We start from the raw sequence: 16,853 nt of genomic DNA, 5'->3' as shown, positions 1-16,853 counted from the left end.
TCCTGTTTGCGGTATTACTGTGTGACAGAACCAGGGAGGTATGATTATGAGTTTATATAAAATGTTTTGTCATCAAATCACAATATTCAAAAATATCTGAGGAATTCATACCGCACAGGTCCCACCGAGATTTGAACTCGGATCGCTGGATTCAAAGTCCAGAGTGCTAACCATTACACCATGGGGCCGCCGATATATGCGATTTGTGATAATTAAAATAATAATAAACATAATCAAGTCGAAATTAACAACTTTCGATCAAAATTCGTTGGCGATTGGCGCCATGGCTTGGTTGGTTAAAGCGCCTGTCTAGTAAACAGGAGATCCTGGGTTCGAATCCCAGTGGTGCCTTAGTTATAGGGATCCCGCAGACCATTTTGACTTAAATCTTTACTTCTACATTCTATGAATTCAATAATTAAAGTTCAGCTTTTCGCGACCGACATTCAAAGAATCGAAATCGTTAAAGTGTATACGTGATCAGTGCTTTCGGAGGCAAGATTGGAAAAAATTACACCGTGATGTTCAACATAAAATCGACGGACGCCCAACTACAAACGATGGTTAACAGGTATTTAGTAATTAGAATTATTCGAGATTCTATTTCTCCTAAATCAGGAATATGGGTTTCAACTCGTTCTTATGGAGTGAACAGAAAAGGCGTGAGTCATAAACTTGATTTCAAAGTCACGAATCCATTTCAGGGCCAAATGTGTTATGCTACTGGGCGGCCTTGAGACGAATACGGATTCGAAGAACAGAGCGAATTTAACTAGTTTCTTATTTCTTTCACTAATCTGCAATATATGCACTTTCTTGAGGTTTGAATATGAACAATTTAAAGTTGAAAGAGCAGTTCTGCATTCGGAGTACACTCAAGGTATACAAACGACTGACTCTCTTAAAACCATATAACAAAGGTCCCACCGAGATTTGAACTCGGATCGCTGGATTCAGAGTCCAGAGTGCTAACCATTACACCATGGGGCCAATAAAACAATTTGTTTTATGTTCTTCTTTATTGTTCATAACGTCGTCAGGTGTACCGGACATTTGAAATCGGATCACTTAAACTTTCAATTAATCCAGACTGTTAAGCCCTACAATCTGTATACTAAAATGTTTACTAGAGTCCCAATTTTAATTAAAAGGATCTGATTTAAGTTATTTGACAACTCCTATGTGTTTGTAAAGTGTTTTATGGTAGGGATAAAAGGACGATGTCAGAAGTGGGATTCGAACCCACGCCTCCATTCGGAGACCAGAATTCTCACAATCCAGCTTAAGGAAAGAGGTGACTCTTGAGTCTGGCGCCTTAGACCACTCGGCCATCCTGACAACTGCTTGTAGGGTGATATTGGTGCTCTAATAAATCATATTTCAGTCTTACAAAAACGACTCACGCGAGATACTATTTGTTTTAAAAGCATGTGACTGTAAGCACTTAATACCAACTCCTGTTTGTGGTATTACTGTGTGACAGAACCAGGGAGGTATGATATTGAGTTTATATAAAATATTTTGTCATCAAATCACAATATTCAAAAATAGCTGAGGAATGCATACCGCACAGGTCCCACCGAGATTTGAACTGGGATCGCTGGATTCAAAGTCCAGAGTGCTAACCATTACACCATGGGGCCGCCGATATATGCGATTTGTGATAATTAAAATAATAATAAACATAATCAAGTCGAAATTAACAACTTTCGATCAAAATTCGTTGGCGATTGGCGCCATGGCTTGGTTGGTTAAAGCGCCTGTCTAGTAAACAGGAGATCCTGGGTTCGAATCCCAGTGGTGCCTTAGTTATAGGGATCCCGCAGACCATTTTGACTTAAATCTTTTCTTCTACATTCTATGAATTCAATAATTAAAGTTCAGCTTTTCGCGACCGACATTCAAAGAATCGAAATCGTTAAAGTGTATACGTGATCAGTGCTTTCGGAGGCAAGATTGGAAAAAATTACACCGTGATGTTCAACATAAAATCGACGGACGCCCAACTACAAACGACGATTAACAGGTATTTAGTAATTAGAATTATTCGAGATTCTATTTCTCCAAAATCAGGAATATGGGTTTCCACTCGTTCTTATGGAGTGAACAGAAAAGGCGTGAGTCATATACTTGATTTCAAAGACACGAATCCATTTGAGGACCAAATGTGTTATGCTACTGGGCGGCCTTGAGACGAATACGGATTCGAAGAACAGAGCTAATTTAACTAGTTTCCTTTTTCTTTCACTAATCTGCAATATATGCACTTTCTTGAAGTTTGAATATGAACAATTCAAAGTTGAAAGAGCAGTTCTGCATTCGGAGTACACTCAAAGTATACAAACGACTGACTCTCTAAAACCATATAACAAAGGTCCCACCGAGATTTGAACTCGGATCGCTGGATTCAGAGTCCAGAGTGCTAACCATTACACCATGGGGCCAAAAAAACAATTTGTTTTATGTTCTTCTTTATTGTTCATAACGTCGTCAGGTGTACCGGACATTTGAAATCGGATCACTTAAACTTTCAATTAATCCAGACTGTTAAGCCCTACAATCTGTATACTAAAATGTTTACTAGAGTCCCAATTTTAATTAAAAGGATCTGATTTAAGTTATTTGACAACTCCTATGTGTGTTTAAAGTGTTTTATGGTAGTGATAAAAGAACGATGTCAGAAGTGGGATTCGAACCCACGCCTCCATTCGGAGACCAGAATTCTCACAATCCAGCTTAAGGAAAGAGGTGACTCTTGAGTCTGGCGCCTTAGACCACTCGGCCATCCTGACAACTGCTTGTAGGGTGATATTGGTGCTCTATTTAATCATATTTCAGTCTTACAAAAACGACTCACGCGAGATACTATTTGTTTTAAAAGCATGTGACTGTAAGCACTTAATACCAACTCCTGTTTGTGGTATTACTGTGTGACAGAACCAGGGAGGTATGATATTGAGTTTATATAAAATGTTTTGTCATCAAATCACAATATTCAAAAATAGCTGAGGAATTCATACCGCACAGGTCCCACCGAGATTTGAACTCGGATCGCTGGATTCAAAGTCCAGAGTGCTAACCATTACACCATGGGGCCGCCGATATATGCGATTTGTGATAATTAAAATAATAATAAACATAATCAAGTCGAAATTAACAACTTTCGATCAAAATTCGTTGGCGATTGGCGCCATGGCTTGGTTGGTTAAAGCGCCTGTCTAGTAAACAGGAGATCCTGGGTTCGAATTCCAGTGGTGCCTTAGTTATAGGGATCCCGCAGACCATTTTGACTTAAATCTTTTCTTCTACATTCTATGAATTCAATAATTAATTAAAGTTCAGCTTTTCGCGACCGACATTCATAGAATCGAAATCGTTAAAGTGTATACGTGATCAGTGCTTTCGGAGACAAGATTGGAAAAAATTACACCGTGATGTTCAACATAAAATCGACGGACGCCCAACTACAAACGATGGTTAACAGGTATTTAGTAATTAGAATCATTCGAGATTCTATTTCTCCTAAATCAGGAATATGGGTTTCAACTCGTTCTTATGGAGTGAACAGAAAAGGCGTGAGTCATAAACTTGATTTCAAAGTCACGAATCCATTTCAGGGCCAAATGTGTTATGCTACTGGGCGGCCTTGAGACGAATACGGATTCGAAGAACAGAGCGAATTTAACTAGTTTCTTATTTCTTTCACTAATCTGCAATATATGCACTTTCTTGAGGTTTGAATATGAACAATTTAAAGTTGAAAGAGCAGTTCTGCATTCGGAGTACACTCAAGGTATACAAACGACTGACTCTCTTAAAACCATATAACAAAGGTCCCACCGAGATTTGAACTCGGATCGCTGGATTCAGAGTCCAGAGTGCTAACCATTACACCATGGGGCCAATAAAACAATTTGTTTTATGTTCTGCTTTATTGTTCATAACGTCGTCAGGTGTACCGGACATTTGAAATCGGATCACTTAAACTTTCAATTAATCCAGAATGTTAAGCCCTACAATCTGTATACTACAATGTTTACTAGAGTCCCAATTTTAATTAAAAGGATCTGATTTAAGTTATTTGACAACTCCTATGTGTTTGTTAAGTGTTTTATGGTAGTGATAAAAGGACGATGTCAGAAGTGGGATTCGAACCCACGCCTCCATTCGGAGACCAGAATTCTCACAAACCGGCTTAAGGAAAGAGGTGACTCTTGAGTCTGGCGCTTTAGACCACTCGGCCATCCTGACAACTGCTTGTAGGGTGATATTGGTGCTCCATTAAATCATATTTTAGTCTTACAAAAACGACTCACGCGAGATACTATTTGTTTTAAAAGCATATGACTGTAAGCACTTAATACCAACTCCTGTTTGCGGTATTACTGTGTGACAGAACCAGGGAGGTATGATTATGAGTTTATATAAAATGTTTTGTCATCAAATCACAATATTCAAAAATAGCTGAGGAATTCATACCGCACAGGTCCCACCGAGATTTGAACTCGGATCGCTGGATTCAAAGTCCAGAGTGCTAACCATTACACCATGGGGCCGCCGATATATGCGATTTGTGATAATTAAAAGAATAATAAACATAATCAAGTCGAAATTAACAACTTTCGATCAAAATTCGTTGGCGATTGGCGCCATGGCTTAGTTGGTTAAAGCGCCTGTCTAGTAAACAGGAGATCCTGGGTTCGAATCCCAGTGGTGCCTTAGTCATAGGGATCCCGCAGACCATTTTGACTTAAATCTTTTCTTCTACATTCTATGAATTCAATAATTAAAGTTCAGCTTTTTCGCGACCGACATACAAAGAATCGAAATCGTTAAAGTGTATACGTGATCAGTGCTTTCGGAGGCAAGATTGGAAAAAATTACACCGTGATGTTCACCATAAAATCGACGGACGCCCAACTACAAACGACGATTAACAGGTATTTAGTAATTAGAATTATTCGAGATTCTATTTCTCCAAAATCAGGAATATGGGTTTCCACTCGTTCTTATGGAGTGGACAGAAAAGGCGTGAGTCATATACTTGATTTCAAAGACACGAATCCATTTGAGGACCAAATGTGTTATGCTACTGGGCGGCCTTGAGACGAATACGGATTCGAAGAACAGAGCTATTTTAACTAGTTTCCTTTTTCTTTCACTAATCTGCAATATATGTACTTTCTTGAAGTTTGAATATGAACAATTCAAAGTTGAAAGAGCAGTTCTGCATTCGGAGTACACTCAAAGTATACAAACGACTGACTCTCTTAAAACCATATAACAAAGGTCCCACCGAGATTTGAACTCGGATCGCTGGATTCAGAATCCAGAGTGCTAACCACTTCACCATGGGGCCAATAACACAAGTTGTTTTATGTAATGCTTTATTGTTCATAACGTCATCAGGTGTACCGGACATCTGAAATCGGATCACTTAAACTTTCAATTAATCCAGACTGTTAAGCCCTACAATCTGCATACTACAATGTTTACTAGAGTCCCAATTTTAATTAAAAGGATCTGATTTAAGTTATTTGACAACTCCTATGTGTTTGTTAAGTGGTTTATGGTAGTGATAAAAGGACGTTGTCAGAAGTGGGATTCGAACCCACGCCTCCATTCGGAGACCAGAATTCTCATAATCCAGCTTAAGGAAAGAGGTGACTCTTGAGTCTGGCGCCTTAGAGTCCCTTAGACCACTCGGCCATCCTGACAACTGCTTGTAGGGTGTTATTGGTGCTCTATTAAATCATATTTCAGTCTTACAAAAACGACTCACGCGAGATACTATTTGTTTTAAAAACATATGACTGTAAGCGCTTAATACCAACTCCTGTTTGCGGTATTACTGTGTGACAGAACCAGGGAGGTATGATTATGAGTTTATATAAAATGTTTTGTCATCAAATCACAATATTCAAAAACAGCTGAGGAATTCATACCGCACAGGTCCCACCGAGATTTGAACTCGGATAGCTGGATTCAAAGTCCAGAGTGCTAACCATTACACCATTGGGCCGCCGATATATGCGGTTTGTGATAATTAAAATAATAATAAACATAATCAAGTCGAAATTAACAACTTTCGATCAAAACTCGTTGGCGATTGGCGCCATGGCTTAGTTGGTTAAAGCGCCTGTCTAGTAAACAGGAGATCCTGGGTTCGAATCCCAGTGGTGCCTTAGTCATAGGGATCCCGCAGACCATTTTGACTTAAATCTTTTCTTCTACATTCTATGAATTCAATAATTAAAGTTCAGCTTTTTCGCGACCGACATACAAAGAATCGAAATCGTTAAAGTATATACGTGATCAGTGCTTTCGGAGGCAAGAATGGAAAAAATTACACCGTGATGTTCAACATAAAATCGACGGACGCCAAACTACAAACGACGATTAACAGGTATTTAGTAATTAGAATTATTCGAGATCTATTTCTCCTAAATCAGGAATATGGGTTTCAACTCGTTCTTATGGAGAGAACAGAAAAGGCGTGAGTCATAAACTTGATTTCAAAGTCACGAATCCATTTGAGGGCCAAATGTGTTATGCTACTGGGCGGCCTTGAGACGAATACGGATTCGAAGAACAGAGCGAATTTAACTAGTTTCTTATTTCTTTCACTAATCTGCAATATATGCACTTTCTTGAGGTTTGAATATGAACAATTTAAACTTGAAAGAGCAGTTCTGCATTCGGAGTACACTCAAGGTATACAAACGACTGACTCTCTTTTAAAACCATATAACAAAGGTCCCACCGAGATTTGAACTCGGATCGCTGGATTCAGAGTCCAGAGTGCTAACCATTACACCATGGGGCCAATAAAACAAGTTGTTTTATGTTCTGCTTTATTGTTCATAACGTCGTCAGGTGTACCGGACATTTGAAATCGGATCCCTTAAACTTTCAATTAATCCAGACTGTTAAGCCCTACAATCTGTATACTACAATGTTTACTAGAGTCCCAATTTCAATTAAAAGGATCTGATTTAAGTTATTTGACAACTCCTATGTGTTTGTAAAGTGTTTTATGGTAGTGATAAAAGGACGATGTCAGAAGTGGGATTCGAACCCACGCCTCCATTCGGAGACCAGAATTCTCACAATCCAGCTTAAGGAAAGAGGTGACTCTTGAGTCTGGCGCCTTAGACCACTCGGCCATCCTGACAACTGCTTGTAGGGTGATATTGGTGCTCTATTAAATCATATTTCAGTCTTACAAAAACGACTCACGCGAGATACTATTTGTTTTAAAAGCATGTGACTGTAAGCACTAAATACCAACTCCTGTTTGCGGTATTACTGTGTGACAGAACCAGGGAGGTATGATATTGAGTTTATATAAAATGTTTTGTCATCAAATCACAATATTCAAAAATAGCTGAGGAATTCATACCGCACAGTTCCCACCGAGATTTGAACTCGGATCGCTGGATTCAAAGTCCAGAGTGCTAACCATTACACCATGGGGCCGCCGATATATGCGATTTGTGATAATTAAAATAATAATAAACATAATCAAGTCGAAATTAACAACTTTCGATCAAAATTCGTTGGCGATTGGCGCCATGGCTTGGTTGGTTAAAGCGCCTGTCTAGTAAACAGGAGATCCTGGGTTCGAAACCCAGTGGTGCCTTAGTCATAGGGATCCCGCAGACCATTTTGACTTAAATCTTTTCTTCTACATTCTATGAATTCAATAATTAAAGTTCAGCTTTTCGCGACCGACATTCAAAGAATCGAAATCGTTAAAGTGTATACGTGATCAGTGCTTTCGGAGGCAAGAATGGAAAAAATTACACCGTGATGTTCAACATAAAATCGACGGACGCCCAACTACAAACGACGATTAACAGGTATTTAGTAATTAGAATTATTCGAGATCTATTTCTCCTAAATCAGGAATATGGGTTTCAACTCGTTCTTATGGAGAGAACAGAAAAGGCGTGAGTCATAAACTTGATTTCAAAGTCACGAATCCATTTGAGGGCCAAATGTGTTATGCTACTGGGCGGCCTTGAGACGAATACGGATTCGAAGAACAGAGCTAATTTACCTAGTTTCCTTTTTCTTTCACTAATCTGCAATATATGCACTTTCTTGAAGTTTGAATATGAACAATTCAAAGTTGAAAGAGCAGTTCTGCATTCGGAGTACACTCAAAGTATACAAACGACTGACTCTCTAAAACCATATAACAAAGGTCCCACCGAGATTTGAACTCGGATCGCTGGATTCAGAGTCCAGAGTGCTAACCATTACACCATGGGGCCAATAAAACAATTTGTTTTATGTTCTTCTTTATTGTTCATAACGTCGTCAGGTGTACCGGACATTTGAAATCGGATCACTTAAACTTTCAATTAATCCAGACTGTTAAGCCCTACAATCTGTATACTAAAATGTTTACTAGAGTCCCAATTTTAATGAAAAAGTATCTGATTTAAGTTATTTGACAACTCCTATGTGTGTTTAAAGTGTTTTATGGTAGTGATAAAAGAACGATGTCAGAAGTGGGATTCGAACCCACGCCTCCATTCGGAGACCAGAATTCTCACAATCCAGCTTAAGGAAAGAGGTGACTCTTGAGTCTGGCGCCTTAGACCACTCGGCCATCTTGACAACTGCTTGTAGGGTGATATTGGTGCTCTATTTAATCATATTTAAGTCTTACAAAAACGACTCACGCGAGATACTATTTGTTTTAAAAGCATGTGACTGTAAGCACTTAATACCAACTCCTGTTTGTGGTATTACTGTGTGACAGAACCAGGGAGGTATGATATTGAGTTTATATAAAATGTTTTGTCATCAAATCACAATATTCAAAAATAGCTGAGGAATTCATACCGCACAGGTCCCACCGAGATTTGAACTCGGATCGCTGGATTCAAAGTCCAGAGTGCTAACCATTACACCATGGGGCCGCCGATATATGCGATTTGTGATAATTAAAATAATAATAAACATAATCAAGTCGAAATTAACAACTTTCGATCAAAATTCGTTGGCGATTGGCGCCATGGCTTGGTTGGTTAAAGCGCCTGTCTAGTAAACAGGAGATCCTGGGTTCGAATTCCAGTGGTGCCTTAGTTATAGGGATCCCGCAGACCATTTTGACTTAAATCTTTTCTTCTACATTCTATGAATTCAATAATTAATTAAAGTTCAGCTTTTCGCGACCGACATTCATAGAATCGAAATCGTTAAAGTGTATACGTGATCAGTGCTTTCGGAGACAAGATTGGAAAAAATTACACCGTGATGTTCAACATAAAATCGACGGACGCCCAACTACAAACGATGGTTAACAGGTATTTAGTAATTAGAATCATTCGAGATTCTATTTCTCCTAAATCAGGAATATGGGTTTCAACTCGTTCTTATGGAGTGAACAGAAAAGGCGTGAGTCATAAACTTGATTTCAAAGTCACGAATCCATTTCAGGGCCAAATGTGTTATGCTACTGGGCGGCCTTGAGACGAATACGGATTCGAAGAACAGAGCGAATTTAACTAGTTTCTTATTTCTTTCACTAATCTGCAATATATGCACTTTCTTGAGGTTTGAATATGAACAATTTAAAGTTGAAAGAGCAGTTCTGCATTCGGAGTACACTCAAGGTATACAAACGACTGACTCTCTTAAAACCATATAACAAAGGTCCCACCGAGATTTGAACTCGGATCGCTGGATTCAGAGTCCAGAGTGCTAACCATTACACCATGGGGCCAATAAAACAATTTGTTTTATGTTCTGCTTTATTGTTCATAACGTCGTCAGGTGTACCGGACATTTGAAATCGGATCACTTAAACTTTCAATTAATCCAGAATGTTAAGCCCTACAATCTGTATACTACAATGTTTACTAGAGTCCCAATTTTAATTAAAAGGATCTGATTTAAGTTATTTGACAACTCCTATGTGTTTGTTAAGTGTTTTATGGTAGTGATAAAAGGACGATGTCAGAAGTGGGATTCGAACCCACGCCTCCATTCGGAGACCAGAATTCTCACAAACCGGCTTAAGGAAAGAGGTGACTCTTGAGTCTGGCGCTTTAGACCACTCGGCCATCCTGACAACTGCTTGTAGGGTGATATTGGTGCTCCATTAAATCATATTTTAGTCTTACAAAAACGACTCACGCGAGATACTATTTGTTTTAAAAGCATATGACTGTAAGCACTTAATACCAACTCCTGTTTGCGGTATTACTGTGTGACAGAACCAGGGAGGTATGATTATGAGTTTATATAAAATGTTTTGTCATCAAATCACAATATTCAAAAATAGCTGAGGAATTCATACCGCACAGGTCCCACCGAGATTTGAACTCGGATCGCTGGATTCAAAGTCCAGAGTGCTAACCATTACACCATGGGGCCGCCGATATATGCGATTTGTGATAATTAAAATAATAATAAACATAATCAAGTCGAAATTAACAACTTTCGATCAAAATTCGTTGGCGATTGGCGCCATGGCTTAGTTGGTTAAAGCGCCTGTCTAGTAAACAGGAGATCCTGGGTTCGAATCCCAGTGGTGCATTAGTCATAGGGATCCCGCAGACCATTTTGACTTAAATCTTTTCTTCTACATTCTATGAATTCAATAATTAAAGTTCAGCTTTTTCGCGACCGACATACAAAGAATCGAAATCGTTGAAGTGTATACGTGATCAGTGCTTTCGGAGGCAAGATTGGAAAAAATTACACCGTGATGTTCAACATAAAATCGACGGACGCCCAACTACAAACGACGATTAACAGGTATTTAGTAATTAGAATTATTCGAGATTCTATTTCTCCAAAATCAGGAATATGGGTTTCCACTCGTTCTTATGGAGTGGACAGAAAAGGCGTGAGTCATATACTTGATTTCAAAGACACGAATCCATTTGAGGACCAAATGTGTTATGCTACTGGGCGGCCTTGAGACGAATACGGATTCGAAGAACAGAGCTAATTTAACTAGTTTCCTTTTTCTTTCACTAATCTGCAATATATGTACTTTCTTGAAGTTTGAATATGAACAATTCAAAGTTGAAAGAGCAGTTCTGCATTCGGAGTACACTCAAAGTATACAAACGACTGACTCTCTTAAAACCATATAACAAAGGTCCCACCGAGATTTGAACTCGGATCGCTGGATTCAGAATCCAGAGTGCTAACCACTTCACCATGGGGCCAATAACACAAGTTGTTTTATGTAATGCTTTATTGTTCATAACGTCATCAGGTGTACCGGACATCTGAAATCGGATCACTTAAACTTTCAATTAATCCAGACTGTTAAGCCCTACAATCTGCATACTACAATGTTTACTAGAGTCCCAATTTTTATTAAAAGGATCTGATTTAAGTTATTTGACAACTCCTATGTGTTTGTTAAGTGGTTTATGGTAGTGATAAAAGGACGTTGTCAGAAGTGGGATTCGAACCCACGCCTCCATTCGGAGACCAGAATTCTCATAATCCAGCTTAAGGAAAGAGGTGACTCTTGAGTCTGGCGCCTTAGAGTCCCTTAGACCACTCGGCCATCCTGACAACTGCTTGTAGGGTGTTATTGGTGCTCTATTAAATCATATTTCAGTCTTACAAAAACGACTCACGCGAGATACTATTTGTTTTAAAAACATATGACTGTAAGCGCTTAATACCAACTCCTGTTTGCGGTATTACTGTGTGACAGAACCAGGGAGGTATGATTATGAGTTTATATAAAATGTTTTGTCATCAAATCACAATATTCAAAAACAGCTGAGGAATTCATACCGCACAGGTCCCACCGAGATTTGAACTCGGATAGCTGGATTCAAAGTCCAGAGTGCTAACCATTACACCATTGGGCCGCCGATATATGCGGTTTGTGATAATTAAAATAATAATAAACATAATCAAGTCGAAATTAACAACTTTCGATCAAAACTCTTTGGCGATTGGCGCCATGGCTTAGTTGGTTAAAGCGCCTGTCTAGTAAACAGGAGATCCTGGGTTCGAATCCCAGTGGTGCCTTAGTCATAGGGATCCCGCAGACCATTTTGACTTAAATCTTTTCTTCTACATTCTATGAATTCAATAATTAAAGTTCAGCTTTTTCGCGACCGACATACAAAGAATCGAAATCGTTAAAGTATATACGTGATCAGTGCTTTCGGAGGCAAGAATGGAAAAAATTACACCGTGATGTTCAACATAAAATCGACGGACGCCCAACTACAAACGACGATTAACAGGTATTTAGTAATTAGAATTATTCGAGATCTATTTCTCCTAAATCAGGAATATGGGTTTCAATTCGTTCTTATGGAGAGAACAGAAAAGGCGTGAGTCATAAACTTGATTTCAAAGTCACGAATCCATTTGAGGGCCAAATGTGTTATGCTACTGGGCGGCCTTGAGACGAATACGGATTCGAAGAACAGAGCGAATTTAACTAGTTTCTTATTTCTTTCACTAATCTGCAATATATGCACTTTCTTGAGGTTTGAATATGAACAATTTAAACTTGAAAGAGCAGTTCTGCATTCGGAGTACACTCAAGGTATACAAACGACTGACTCTCTTTTAAAACCATATAACAAAGGTCCCACCGAGATTTGAACTCGGATCGCTGGATTCAGAGTCCAGAGTGCTAACCATTACACCATGGGGCCAATAAAACAAGTTGTTTTATGTTCTGCTTTATTGTTCATAACGTCGTCAGGTGTACCGGACATTTGAAATCGGATCCCTTCAACTTTCAATTAATCCAGACTGTTAAGCCCTACAATCTGTATACTACAATGTTTACTAGAGTCCCAATTTCAATTAAAAGGATCTGATTTAAGTTATTTGACAACTCCTATGTGTTTGTAAAGTGTTTTATGGTAGTGATAAAAGGACGATGTCAGAAGTGGGATTCGAACCCACGCCTCCATTCGGAGACCAGAATTCTCACAATCCAGCTTAAGGAAAGAGGTGACTCTTGAGTCTGGCGCCTTAGACCACTCGGCCATCCTGACAACTGCTTGTAGGGTGATATTGGTGCTCTATTAAATCATATTTCAGTCTTACAAAAACGACTCACGCGAGATACTATTTGTTTTAAAAGCATGTGACTGTAAGCACTAAATACCAACTCCTGTTTGCGGTATTACTGTGTGACAGAACCAGGGAGGTATGATATTGAGTTTATATAAAATGTTTTGTCATCAAATCACAATATTCAAAAATAGCTGAGGAATTCATACCGCACAGTTCCCACCGAGATTTGAACTCGGATCGCTGGATTCAAAGTCCAGAGTGCTAACCATTACACCATGGGGCCGCCGATATATGCGATTTGTGATAATTAAAATAATAATAAACATAATCAAGTCGAAATTAACAACTTTCGATCAAAATTCGTTGGCGATTGGCGCCATGGCTTGGTTGGTTAAAGCGCCTGTCTAGTAAACAGGAGATCCTGGGTTCGAAACCCAGTGGTGCCTTAGTCATAGGGATCCCGCAGACCATTTTGACTTAAATCTTTTCTTCTACATTCTATGAATTCAATAATTAAAGTTCAGCTTTTCGCGACCGACATTCAAAGAATCGAAATCGTTAAAGTGTATACGTGATCAGTGCTTTCGGAGGCAAGAATGGAAAAAATTACACCGTGATGTTCAACATAAAATCGACGGACGCCCAACTACAAACGACGATTAACAGGTATTTAGTAATTAGAATTATTCGAGATCTATTTCTCCTAAATCAGGAATATGGGTTTCAACTCGTTCTTATGGAGAGAACAGAAAAGGCGTGAGTCATAAACTTGATTTCAAAGTCACGAATCCATTTGAGGGCCAAATGTGTTATGCTACTGGGCGGCCTTGAGACGAATACGGATTCGAAGAACAGAGCGAATTTAACTAGTTTCTTATTTCTTTCACTAATCTGCAATATATGCACTTTCTTGAGGTTTGAATATGAACAATTTAAACTTGAAAGAGCAGTTCTGCATTCGGAGTACACTCAAGGTATACAAACGACTGAGTCTCTTTTAAAACCATATAACAAAGGTCCCACCGAGATTTGAACTCGGATCGCTGGATTCAGATTCCAGAGTGCTAACCATTACACCATGGGGCCAATAAAACAAGTTGTTTTATGTTCTGCTTTATTGTTCATAACGTCGTCAGGTGTACCGGACATTTGAAATCGGATCCCTTAAACTTTCAATTAATCCAGACTGTTAAGCCCTACAATCTGTATACTACAATGTTTACTAGAGTCCCAATTTCAATTAAAAGGATCTGATTTAAGTTATTTGACAACTCCTATGTGTTTGTAAAGTGTTTTATGGTAGTGATAAAAGGACGATGTCAGAAGTGGGATTCGAACCCACGCCTCCATTCGGAGACCAGAATTCTCACAATCCAGCTTAAGGAAAGAGGTGACTCTTGAGTCTGGCGCCTTAGACCACTCGGCCATCCTGACAACTGCTTGTAGGGTGATATTGGTGCTCTATTAAATCATATTTCAGTCTTACAAAAACGACTCACGCGAGATACTATTTGTTTTAAAAGCATGTGACTGTAAGCACTAAATACCAACTCCTGTTTGCGGTATTACTGTGTGACAGAACCAGGGAGGTATGATATTGAGTTTATATAAAATGTTTTGTCATCAAATCACAATATTCAAAAATAGCTGAGGAATTCATACCGCACAGTTCCCACCGAGATTTGAACTCGGATCGCTGGATTCAAAGTCCAGGGTGCTAACCATTACACCATGGGGCCGCCGATATATGCGATTTGTGATAATTAAAATAATAATAAACATAATCAAGTCGAAATTAACAACTTTCGATCAAAATTCGTTGGCGATTGGCGCCATGGCTTGGTTGGTTGAAGCGCCTGTCTAGTAAACAGGAGATCCTGGGTTCGAAACCCAGTGGTGCCTTAGTCATAGGGATCCCGCAGACCATTTTGACTTAAATCTTTTCTTCTACATTCTATGAATTCAATAATTAAAGTTCAGCTTTTCGCGACCGACATTCAAAGAATCGAAATCGTTAAAGTGTATACGTGATCAGTGCTTTCGGAGGCAAGATTGAAAAAAATTACACCGTGATGTTCAACATAAAATCGACGGACGCCCAACTACAAACGATGGTTAACAGGTATTTAGTAATTAGAATTATTCAAGATTCTATTTCTCCTAAATCAGGAATATGGGTTTCAACTCGTTCTTTTGGAGTGAACAGAAAAGGCGTGAGTCATAAACTTGATTTCAAAGTCACGAATCCATTTCAGGGCCAAATTTGTTATGCTACTGGGCGGCCTTGAGACGAATACGGATTCGAAGAACAGAGCGAATTTAACTAGTTTCTTATTTCTTTCACTAATCTGCAATATATGAACTTTTTTGAGGTTTGAATATGAACAATTTAAAGTTGAAAGAGCAGTTTTGCATTCGGAGTACACTCAAGGTATACAAACGACTGACTCTCTTAGAACCATATAACAAAGGACCCACCGAGATTTGAACTCGGATAGCTGGATTCAGAGTCCAGAGTGCTAACCATTACACCATGGGGCCAATAAAACAAGTTATTTTATGTTCTGCTTTATTGTTCATAACGTCGTCAGGTGTACCGGACATTAGAAATCGGATCACTTAAACTTTCAATTAATCCAGACTGTTAAGCCCTACAATCTGTATACTAAAATGTTTACTAGAGTCCCAATTTTAATTAAAAGGATCTGATTTTAAGTTATTTGACAACTCCTATGTGTTTGTTAAGTGTTTTATGGTAGTGATAAAAGGACGATGTCAGAAGTGGGATTCGAACCCACACCTCCATTCGTAGACCAGAATTCTCACAATCCAGCTTAAGGAAAGAGGTGACTCTTGAGTCTGGCGCCTTAGACCACTCGGCCATCCTGACAACTGCTTGTAGGGTGATATTGGTGCTCCATTAAATCATATTTTAGTCTTACAAAAACGACTCACGCGAGATACTATTTGTTTTAAAAGCATATAACTGTAAGCACTTAATACCAACTCCTGTTTGCGGTATTACTGTGTGACAGAACCAGGGAGGTATGATTATGAGTTTATATAAAATGTTTTGTCATCAAATCACAATATTCTAAAATAGCTGAGGAATTCATACCGCACAGGTCCCACCGAGATTTGAACTCGGATCGCTGGATTCAAAGTCCAGAGTGCTAATCATTACACCATGGGGCCGCCGATATATGCGAATTGTGATAATTAAAATAATAATAAACATAATCAAGTCGAAATTAACAACTTTCGATCAAAATTCGTTGGCGATTGGCGCCATGGCTTAGTTGGTTAAAGCGCCTGTCTAGTAAACAGGAGATCCTGGGTTCGAATCCCAGTGGTGCCTTAGTCATAGGGATCCCGCAGACCATTTTGACTTAAATCTTTTTTTTCTACATTCTATGAATTCAATAATTAAAGTTCAGCTTTTTCGCGACCGACATACAAAGAATCGAAATCGTTAAAGTGTATACGTGATCAGTGCTTTCGGAGGCAAGATTGGAAAAAATTACACCGTGATGTTCAACATAAAATCGACAGACGCCCAACTACAAACGACGATTAACAGGTATTTAGTAATTAGAACTATTCGAGATCTATTTCTCCTAAATCAGGAATATGGGTTTCAACTCGTTCTTATGGAGAGAACAGAAAAGGCGTGAGTTATAAACTTGATTTCAAAGTCACGAATCCATTTGAGGGCCAAATGTGTTATGCTACTGGGCGGCCTTGAGACGAATACGGTTTCGAAGAACAGAGCGAATTTAACTAGTTTCTTATTTCTTTCACTAATCTGCAATATATGCACT

General features: G+C 38.9%; 40 non-coding genes across 40 annotated transcripts; 9 read left to right on the top strand and 31 right to left on the bottom strand.

Annotated features, from left to right (window-relative positions):
- Positions 1 to 116: 116 nt before the first annotated feature.
- Positions 117 to 188, bottom strand: Trnaq-uug (transfer RNA glutamine (anticodon UUG)). The gene has a single exon. It is a non-coding gene; the product is annotated as a tRNA-Gln (tRNA).
- Positions 189 to 277: 89 nt separating this feature from the next.
- Trnat-agu (transfer RNA threonine (anticodon AGU)) lies at positions 278 to 351 on the top strand. Its single transcript has one exon. It is a non-coding gene; the product is annotated as a tRNA-Thr (tRNA).
- A 567-nt stretch (positions 352 to 918) lies between these two features.
- Trnaq-cug (transfer RNA glutamine (anticodon CUG)) lies at positions 919 to 990 on the bottom strand. Its single transcript has one exon. It is a non-coding gene; the product is annotated as a tRNA-Gln (tRNA).
- A 231-nt stretch (positions 991 to 1,221) lies between these two features.
- On the bottom strand, positions 1,222 to 1,338 carry Trnal-caa (transfer RNA leucine (anticodon CAA)). The gene is made up of 2 exons: positions 1,301 to 1,338; positions 1,222 to 1,267 (listed from the first exon to the last, which is right to left on the bottom strand). It is a non-coding gene; the product is annotated as a tRNA-Leu (tRNA).
- A 394-nt stretch (positions 1,339 to 1,732) lies between these two features.
- On the top strand, positions 1,733 to 1,806 carry Trnat-agu (transfer RNA threonine (anticodon AGU)). The gene has a single exon. It is a non-coding gene; the product is annotated as a tRNA-Thr (tRNA).
- Positions 1,807 to 2,372: 566 nt separating this feature from the next.
- Positions 2,373 to 2,444, bottom strand: Trnaq-cug (transfer RNA glutamine (anticodon CUG)). Its single transcript has one exon. It is a non-coding gene; the product is annotated as a tRNA-Gln (tRNA).
- A 231-nt stretch (positions 2,445 to 2,675) lies between these two features.
- Positions 2,676 to 2,792, bottom strand: Trnal-caa (transfer RNA leucine (anticodon CAA)). Its single transcript has 2 exons — positions 2,755 to 2,792; positions 2,676 to 2,721 (listed from the first exon to the last, which is right to left on the bottom strand). It is a non-coding gene; the product is annotated as a tRNA-Leu (tRNA).
- Positions 2,793 to 3,025: 233 nt separating this feature from the next.
- Positions 3,026 to 3,097, bottom strand: Trnaq-uug (transfer RNA glutamine (anticodon UUG)). The gene has a single exon. It is a non-coding gene; the product is annotated as a tRNA-Gln (tRNA).
- Positions 3,098 to 3,831: 734 nt separating this feature from the next.
- Positions 3,832 to 3,903, bottom strand: Trnaq-cug (transfer RNA glutamine (anticodon CUG)). The gene has a single exon. It is a non-coding gene; the product is annotated as a tRNA-Gln (tRNA).
- Positions 3,904 to 4,134: 231 nt separating this feature from the next.
- Trnal-caa (transfer RNA leucine (anticodon CAA)) lies at positions 4,135 to 4,251 on the bottom strand. Its single transcript has 2 exons — positions 4,214 to 4,251; positions 4,135 to 4,180 (listed from the first exon to the last, which is right to left on the bottom strand). It is a non-coding gene; the product is annotated as a tRNA-Leu (tRNA).
- Positions 4,252 to 4,484: 233 nt separating this feature from the next.
- Trnaq-uug (transfer RNA glutamine (anticodon UUG)) lies at positions 4,485 to 4,556 on the bottom strand. The gene has a single exon. It is a non-coding gene; the product is annotated as a tRNA-Gln (tRNA).
- An 89-nt stretch (positions 4,557 to 4,645) lies between these two features.
- On the top strand, positions 4,646 to 4,719 carry Trnat-agu (transfer RNA threonine (anticodon AGU)). The gene has a single exon. It is a non-coding gene; the product is annotated as a tRNA-Thr (tRNA).
- Positions 4,720 to 5,287: 568 nt separating this feature from the next.
- Positions 5,288 to 5,359, bottom strand: Trnaq-cug (transfer RNA glutamine (anticodon CUG)). Its single transcript has one exon. It is a non-coding gene; the product is annotated as a tRNA-Gln (tRNA).
- A 231-nt stretch (positions 5,360 to 5,590) lies between these two features.
- On the bottom strand, positions 5,591 to 5,717 carry Trnal-caa (transfer RNA leucine (anticodon CAA)). Its single transcript has 2 exons — positions 5,670 to 5,717; positions 5,591 to 5,636 (listed from the first exon to the last, which is right to left on the bottom strand). It is a non-coding gene; the product is annotated as a tRNA-Leu (tRNA).
- A 394-nt stretch (positions 5,718 to 6,111) lies between these two features.
- Positions 6,112 to 6,185, top strand: Trnat-agu (transfer RNA threonine (anticodon AGU)). The gene has a single exon. It is a non-coding gene; the product is annotated as a tRNA-Thr (tRNA).
- Positions 6,186 to 6,754: 569 nt separating this feature from the next.
- Positions 6,755 to 6,826, bottom strand: Trnaq-cug (transfer RNA glutamine (anticodon CUG)). Its single transcript has one exon. It is a non-coding gene; the product is annotated as a tRNA-Gln (tRNA).
- A 231-nt stretch (positions 6,827 to 7,057) lies between these two features.
- Positions 7,058 to 7,174, bottom strand: Trnal-caa (transfer RNA leucine (anticodon CAA)). Its single transcript has 2 exons — positions 7,137 to 7,174; positions 7,058 to 7,103 (listed from the first exon to the last, which is right to left on the bottom strand). It is a non-coding gene; the product is annotated as a tRNA-Leu (tRNA).
- A 233-nt stretch (positions 7,175 to 7,407) lies between these two features.
- Positions 7,408 to 7,478, bottom strand: Trnaq-uug (transfer RNA glutamine (anticodon UUG)). The gene has a single exon. It is a non-coding gene; the product is annotated as a tRNA-Gln (tRNA).
- A 90-nt stretch (positions 7,479 to 7,568) lies between these two features.
- Positions 7,569 to 7,642, top strand: Trnat-agu (transfer RNA threonine (anticodon AGU)). The gene has a single exon. It is a non-coding gene; the product is annotated as a tRNA-Thr (tRNA).
- A 565-nt stretch (positions 7,643 to 8,207) lies between these two features.
- On the bottom strand, positions 8,208 to 8,279 carry Trnaq-cug (transfer RNA glutamine (anticodon CUG)). Its single transcript has one exon. It is a non-coding gene; the product is annotated as a tRNA-Gln (tRNA).
- Positions 8,280 to 8,511: 232 nt separating this feature from the next.
- Positions 8,512 to 8,628, bottom strand: Trnal-caa (transfer RNA leucine (anticodon CAA)). Its single transcript has 2 exons — positions 8,591 to 8,628; positions 8,512 to 8,557 (listed from the first exon to the last, which is right to left on the bottom strand). It is a non-coding gene; the product is annotated as a tRNA-Leu (tRNA).
- Positions 8,629 to 8,861: 233 nt separating this feature from the next.
- On the bottom strand, positions 8,862 to 8,933 carry Trnaq-uug (transfer RNA glutamine (anticodon UUG)). Its single transcript has one exon. It is a non-coding gene; the product is annotated as a tRNA-Gln (tRNA).
- Positions 8,934 to 9,667: 734 nt separating this feature from the next.
- On the bottom strand, positions 9,668 to 9,739 carry Trnaq-cug (transfer RNA glutamine (anticodon CUG)). The gene has a single exon. It is a non-coding gene; the product is annotated as a tRNA-Gln (tRNA).
- Positions 9,740 to 9,970: 231 nt separating this feature from the next.
- On the bottom strand, positions 9,971 to 10,087 carry Trnal-caa (transfer RNA leucine (anticodon CAA)). Its single transcript has 2 exons — positions 10,050 to 10,087; positions 9,971 to 10,016 (listed from the first exon to the last, which is right to left on the bottom strand). It is a non-coding gene; the product is annotated as a tRNA-Leu (tRNA).
- Positions 10,088 to 10,320: 233 nt separating this feature from the next.
- On the bottom strand, positions 10,321 to 10,392 carry Trnaq-uug (transfer RNA glutamine (anticodon UUG)). Its single transcript has one exon. It is a non-coding gene; the product is annotated as a tRNA-Gln (tRNA).
- Positions 10,393 to 10,481: 89 nt separating this feature from the next.
- On the top strand, positions 10,482 to 10,555 carry Trnat-agu (transfer RNA threonine (anticodon AGU)). Its single transcript has one exon. It is a non-coding gene; the product is annotated as a tRNA-Thr (tRNA).
- A 568-nt stretch (positions 10,556 to 11,123) lies between these two features.
- Trnaq-cug (transfer RNA glutamine (anticodon CUG)) lies at positions 11,124 to 11,195 on the bottom strand. The gene has a single exon. It is a non-coding gene; the product is annotated as a tRNA-Gln (tRNA).
- Positions 11,196 to 11,426: 231 nt separating this feature from the next.
- On the bottom strand, positions 11,427 to 11,553 carry Trnal-caa (transfer RNA leucine (anticodon CAA)). The gene is made up of 2 exons: positions 11,506 to 11,553; positions 11,427 to 11,472 (listed from the first exon to the last, which is right to left on the bottom strand). It is a non-coding gene; the product is annotated as a tRNA-Leu (tRNA).
- A 394-nt stretch (positions 11,554 to 11,947) lies between these two features.
- On the top strand, positions 11,948 to 12,021 carry Trnat-agu (transfer RNA threonine (anticodon AGU)). The gene has a single exon. It is a non-coding gene; the product is annotated as a tRNA-Thr (tRNA).
- A 569-nt stretch (positions 12,022 to 12,590) lies between these two features.
- Positions 12,591 to 12,662, bottom strand: Trnaq-cug (transfer RNA glutamine (anticodon CUG)). The gene has a single exon. It is a non-coding gene; the product is annotated as a tRNA-Gln (tRNA).
- A 231-nt stretch (positions 12,663 to 12,893) lies between these two features.
- Trnal-caa (transfer RNA leucine (anticodon CAA)) lies at positions 12,894 to 13,010 on the bottom strand. Its single transcript has 2 exons — positions 12,973 to 13,010; positions 12,894 to 12,939 (listed from the first exon to the last, which is right to left on the bottom strand). It is a non-coding gene; the product is annotated as a tRNA-Leu (tRNA).
- Positions 13,011 to 13,243: 233 nt separating this feature from the next.
- On the bottom strand, positions 13,244 to 13,314 carry Trnaq-uug (transfer RNA glutamine (anticodon UUG)). Its single transcript has one exon. It is a non-coding gene; the product is annotated as a tRNA-Gln (tRNA).
- Positions 13,315 to 13,404: 90 nt separating this feature from the next.
- Trnat-agu (transfer RNA threonine (anticodon AGU)) lies at positions 13,405 to 13,478 on the top strand. Its single transcript has one exon. It is a non-coding gene; the product is annotated as a tRNA-Thr (tRNA).
- A 568-nt stretch (positions 13,479 to 14,046) lies between these two features.
- Trnaq-cug (transfer RNA glutamine (anticodon CUG)) lies at positions 14,047 to 14,118 on the bottom strand. The gene has a single exon. It is a non-coding gene; the product is annotated as a tRNA-Gln (tRNA).
- A 231-nt stretch (positions 14,119 to 14,349) lies between these two features.
- Positions 14,350 to 14,466, bottom strand: Trnal-caa (transfer RNA leucine (anticodon CAA)). The gene is made up of 2 exons: positions 14,429 to 14,466; positions 14,350 to 14,395 (listed from the first exon to the last, which is right to left on the bottom strand). It is a non-coding gene; the product is annotated as a tRNA-Leu (tRNA).
- Positions 14,467 to 14,699: 233 nt separating this feature from the next.
- Positions 14,700 to 14,770, bottom strand: Trnaq-uug (transfer RNA glutamine (anticodon UUG)). The gene has a single exon. It is a non-coding gene; the product is annotated as a tRNA-Gln (tRNA).
- A 731-nt stretch (positions 14,771 to 15,501) lies between these two features.
- Positions 15,502 to 15,573, bottom strand: Trnaq-cug (transfer RNA glutamine (anticodon CUG)). Its single transcript has one exon. It is a non-coding gene; the product is annotated as a tRNA-Gln (tRNA).
- Positions 15,574 to 15,805: 232 nt separating this feature from the next.
- Trnal-caa (transfer RNA leucine (anticodon CAA)) lies at positions 15,806 to 15,922 on the bottom strand. The gene is made up of 2 exons: positions 15,885 to 15,922; positions 15,806 to 15,851 (listed from the first exon to the last, which is right to left on the bottom strand). It is a non-coding gene; the product is annotated as a tRNA-Leu (tRNA).
- A 233-nt stretch (positions 15,923 to 16,155) lies between these two features.
- On the bottom strand, positions 16,156 to 16,227 carry Trnaq-uug (transfer RNA glutamine (anticodon UUG)). The gene has a single exon. It is a non-coding gene; the product is annotated as a tRNA-Gln (tRNA).
- An 89-nt stretch (positions 16,228 to 16,316) lies between these two features.
- On the top strand, positions 16,317 to 16,390 carry Trnat-agu (transfer RNA threonine (anticodon AGU)). Its single transcript has one exon. It is a non-coding gene; the product is annotated as a tRNA-Thr (tRNA).
- The last annotated feature ends 463 nt before the right edge of the window (positions 16,391 to 16,853 follow it).

The sequence above is a fragment of the Styela clava genome, chromosome 8, assembly GCF_964204865.1.
Source record: "Styela clava chromosome 8, kaStyClav1.hap1.2, whole genome shotgun sequence".
Taxonomy (NCBI): domain Eukaryota; kingdom Metazoa; phylum Chordata; class Ascidiacea; order Stolidobranchia; family Styelidae; genus Styela; species Styela clava.
The sequence above is the reverse complement of the archived record's forward strand: the minus strand, read 5'-3'. Positions and strand labels throughout refer to the sequence as shown.